Below are 5597 nucleotides of genomic sequence, written 5' to 3' on the forward strand. Positions count from 1 at the left end.
CTTAGTATTCAGTGGATCTTGCGCCAAAGTCGCTAAAATTAGTTGTGCACCAAATATTCTCGTTTTACAGTATTAATCGGCTTAATTACATGTATGTGCAGTTTGACAAGTCATGCAATTTCGTTAGTGTACAAGTAAAGATATATCATTAAAAAATAAAAGGTATTTTGGTTTGATAACTATTTATAAAGCGTATTTGACACTTTCACAATTTTGACCTAAAAAGGGCACACCAGTAATTGATGTTAAAGGAATCACTGTCTATTTAGTGGAGTATGTCAGGATATGATACATAGTTGGAAACGTGGAATATTTTGCATAACGGTCCCAGAATGTAAATAACAAAGAATAATAAGTTGGACAATTCTATGAAGCAATGCTTGTTTTGCAATGGTAATCACTCACCAATAATTAAACATAACGACCAATATTATGATAATAGGATATCGATCATGAATCAGAAGGAAATCTGCTTTAATTGCCTTGCAACGTACAAAGTAAAAATTGTCAGTCACATTTCAAATGCAGACATTATATGAAGTCTCATCGAGATCGACTTCGATCGATCGATCGATCGATCGATCGAGAGATCCTGTTTTAGTAAGACACATAAGCATCAGCATACAATTTCACTTACATGTATAAGTTTTTTGGAAGAAAACTGTTCTTTTTTGAATATTTTATGTTTCTCTTGCCCTGCGATAACCTTTAAAATTATCTTTATTCCAGATCCTACAATAATATAGGTGGACAAAGAGTATTAGAAGGCATTGTTGAGCTAAAGAAATCAGGGCTGTAGGAAGCAATCAATTCAGTTCTGGGGGGGGGGGGGGGGCATCCATACATTTTCAATTGGGGGTACTATCAACTATTAAACATTCATTAGCAAGCCAAGAAAAGGTCTATGCATATCGGCAAAATCACCGGTCCCCTTTCTGGTTCTTCTTTCATCAAAACAGTCTTAGAATGTTAAGCTATTGATGCATCTCCATCTGATAAAAATCACAGGACGAAAGACCGCCTTTAAGCAATCGCTTAATGGTAGCTTAATGGTGACTTAATGGTGCTTAAAGAAGTTAACTCCATTAAGCCACCATTAAGCCACCATTAAACCATCATTAAGCTGCAACTTACTGCAACTGCAGCTTAATGTCCAAACTTCATTAAGCTACCATTAAGCCACCTTTAAGCCGAGCTTAATGGTGACTTAATGGTCAAACCTCATTAAAACTTTTACGTTTTACGCATTTTATATCAAATCTTTCATCTAACTTTTTAAGCTATTTCAATGTCATTTACGCAAAATCTATTTTTTGTGATTGATAATTTTGTCTCGATTGTCATTTTTATATAACAACATGCAAAATCTCGGACACTGAGAATAAAGTTAGCTAACAGGGGCTTGGTCCCGGTTTCTAATAATTTTTTTTTATCATTTACAGCATCAATGAAAAAAAAATTATCTTATTACTGCATATGACTTTTTTTTTTAGAAAAATAATTATTGCATACGTTGTTTTATTATTTGTGTATATGATTTTTGTTTTAAAAAATAAATAATTATATTATATTACACGCCGGGGCCAACCTCCTGTGAAATATCTTAATTTTTCACTACCGAAAATCAATTTGTTCTTAAAATTATCTTTATTCATAAACACAAAATATATATTACTTTTTTTTTTAAAGAGATGGTATTTTTATTTCATGTTTTAAAGACAACATATTTCGCTACATAATTCCCGGGAATATAAAGTCATGTTTTCATGAGAAAAAAAAAATCTGTCTTTTTTTTTGGAGGGGGGTGGAGGCGGGCTGGGGCCACAGGAATAAAAAAAATGTTTAGTTTTCAAAGTTTGACTTTAACATCATGAAAAATTTGAAACAATTCGTTATTTTTTCTTAAATAATGCAGTGGTAAGTATTTGTCGAAATGTAGTCGGTCTTCAATCATTGTTATTTCAAAATCGATTTTCAGAAGAACAGTCGATCAGATTAAACATGACATCCGACCAGAATTATACACATTGGGAAACGGAGTAAGATTAACAGTGTACAGTACCGACTGGTCAGACAATTATAGACCTTAATTAGGTGTCCACCGTCCCCGGTTAACTAACAGGAAACTATACATACACAACGTACACTAACAGATTTTGATGATCAATTATTTTTAAAAATTTAAATTAAACGCAAGCATATAACAAATTAAAAAATATGATTCATTGTAAAATGACAATTATTTTGATACCCATTATGATACAAAAAGAATTTAAACTGAATATGATATTCGAAAAAAAAGTTTTTGTAAACTTAACACGTAAACGAGGATTCATTTGTCATTTGGCCTAAATCTTAGACACAAAAAACGTTATATCCTCAGAATATTTTATTATTCAAAAAAATTCCATCTGTTTTTCCCGATGATAGATCTTTTATGTTTTATCTATAATTAAATTAATTTCAATCATGATTTAATGGTTACACGTATAAATCTAGAATAACAGAGCGAAGAATTCATTACAATTTAAAAGCCGAACGCAATTGCAACGGTTTAGAAATATTAATTTGATATAAGCCTTTTAAAAATATCCATAAATAATTCAAAACTTTGGAGACGTATAACAAAATAAATACTTTTACAAGTCCAAAACAAACTCTGTGTCAAATAAATGTTTATTATTTTCCTATACGACCACGTCACGTGACACGGAACAGGGTGGACGTTTTATCCGTTCCTGTGTTTTTTTTTTGACAATGTTTACCAAATTCTCTAATTATATTTAAAGGAATCGGAAATTCAGTGCTCTGATGCTGGCAGAATAACGGATTTCGATTTAATGGATTGTATTACGAAAGTGGTTGGAAATTCCTTACACTGTCTACAACTTGATCGGAATTTATGGAGAGTTTACCCTAGTGACAGTGCGAGTAGAGAAAAGCTTTTAACAGAGGGAATACACATTCAAAACATATCTGTTTCTTTCTTTGATACCAATTCTTACTCCTCAGGTAACCATAGTACCACAGAAAAAACTTTGAAAATCAGATTGTGCGGTCTTCCCCTATCTGTAGACGACTCAGCTGTCCATGAATTACTGGAAAAGCTTGAAGTTAAGCCTAAGAGTAATATTCTGTATGAGAAAATTCGCCATCCGGTTACAAATAGGATGACGAGTGTGCTAAATGGTAATCGGTTTATGTACATAGAACCTTTACCCGAGGAAAAGTACCTACCCAGGATCAACTACTGTGCAGGCCTGCGCTGTCAGATATTCCATTACGGTCAGCCTAAATCCCAGAGGAAACTCACTTGCACTAAATGTTGGGCGACAGATCATACCAGAAGATACTGTAACAACCCCCCCCCCCCCCCGTTGCAAAGTGTGCAAACAGGAAGGGCACCAGCTAGGGGATGAAAAGTGTACGTGTTTTCAGGTCCACTAACACTAAAACGTTATAACCTTTAATGGAGAAGTCAACGTCCTCTCTAATTTCTTCCCCTGTGAAATAAATATCTATGGGATATCGCACAAATCAGCGGAACATGCTTTCCAATACACAAAGGCCGTTAGATGTGGTGACATCGAGTCAGCCAAACTGGTTCAGGAGGCCAAAGATGCCCTATCTGCGAAAAGGTTTGGGGACAAGGTCAAACCCAACGAACAATGGTTCGAGACCAGGGAAGTGGCTATGACGGAAATAATTGATAATATATGCGTACAAGTCCAAATGTTTCGGGAAAAATTGAGATCAGTAAAGAAAGACATAATTTTCGCCGAATCAACCTACAGAGACGTATGGGGCACAGGTTTGGATAAAAAAAGGTACAGAGAACACCAAAATGGAATCCTGGCCTGGGAAAAATCTGCTTGGGGAAATTATCAATAAAATCAGCAAAAAAAATACGGAAACGTAAAAAAGTGATCAGTGGAGCAAACCGAAACAAAAACAAAACCCGAAAGTTAACACCAAATAAAGGGACATTGCACAGATGTTACATGCTTTAAGAAATCAATCGGATTTTGAATCCATGTCAGGTTTTGATGAATCATCGGACTCTGATTCAGACGACCCGGCGAAGAAGGACAAATAAAGCAAAAACTGTGAAATGCGTGAATGTCACAGGACTTTGATCCTCGATCAGCGGACTGGAATGAAAGATTACGGTACATCTCTTTATAAAAAATATAAGCATTTAATAGCCATTCTCTGTAACCACTTAAACTTCGTTGCCACGCATGGTCACCGATTTTGATGAAACTTCACCCATGCTTAGTACTTGACACCAGAAACAAATATCAAACAAAATTTCGTTGCTATGGGTCTCGGTTGCTATGGCAACAGCCGGAAAAGTTTGAAAAATCGAGATTTTCAGCCACTTTGAATCTTGACTGTGGCTTAATAAAAACTAGAAAAAGCAAACAAACCATTCTCACAAAAACATGACACCTTGATGTTACTTATACTGTAATGAAACTGTTTAGAATATATCTCTAAGTAAGTGGTAACCAAGGGTACATTTGGAATACATTTAAAATGCTGAAATATGCTGAAAAACACTCCGTATTCACTAATGGTAGGTGTTACATGCTCAAACTCAATCAACGACATAAGAAAAACAATGAAAATGTTTGACCTTAAGTATATAAGTGTAAGAATATTATTCTATAAATAACTTTTATGGTTGCCATGGTAACACAGTGTAACCATGCAAAACCAGTAACTAAGATTGGGTTAATGCTACTGTCTTGAGGAAAAACATGAAAATTCAAGACTGGCAAATATGCACCCTTAGGACTTTGCAACACCAAAACCATAAGAAAAATTGGGTATAATTGCTACTTTGCAGTGTTACCATGGAGACAACGTACCAGTGCTTAAAAGTGAATTATTTTTCACTGCATTAAGAATTAAATTGCCATTTTATCAAGAAACAAATTAATGGACTCAGCTTGAATAGTACTTATCTGTTAGAAATGAAGTTGAATATCATATATTGATAAAATTTGATGAATAAAACAACACTGTTGCTATGGTTACCAAGAAGGGAAAATGTTCGATTTTGTGAACTTTATATCAATATTAAACCCTGTGTGCCAACTTCTTGCATCCACTTAGAGATTGGATGATAGTCAAAATTACAAGTCAAATTATCTGTTAATAAATATCAATCATGAAAGTTTTGGGAATCTACATTTAAGGGTACGTATCCAAGGAAAGAAAATATTTTTCAGGTTTTTAAGCATATATTTTCTGCTTATTTCTATAGCAACGCTCTATTTAAAGAATCTAATCTGAATTTTTTCAAATGGGAAAACTTGGAGCACACCAACATCTTATAAAATTGATCATTAGTTATGAGGAAATGTGCTTTTTTTAAAAGATAGGATCAGATTTAAACATACAGAGTGTTATTTTAAAGGCTCTCTGTTGTATAAAAACCTTGGCAACCATTGCCAACCAAAGTAAAATATCATATTTTGTTCTGGGTATATGTTTCAAGGCTCTTTTTTCTATTATTTGGTCGCATTTCATCCTATAATTGCTTTTTATTTTTACGTGTATGACTTTATAAAATTCAATGAATATTTTTT

This window comes from Saccostrea cucullata, unplaced genomic scaffold (assembly GCF_032062105.1).
Source record: "Saccostrea cucullata isolate Sc308-1 unplaced genomic scaffold, CSIRO_AGI_Scuc_v1 ctg7214, whole genome shotgun sequence".
Classification (NCBI taxonomy): Eukaryota; Metazoa; Mollusca; class Bivalvia; order Ostreida; family Ostreidae; genus Saccostrea; species Saccostrea cuccullata.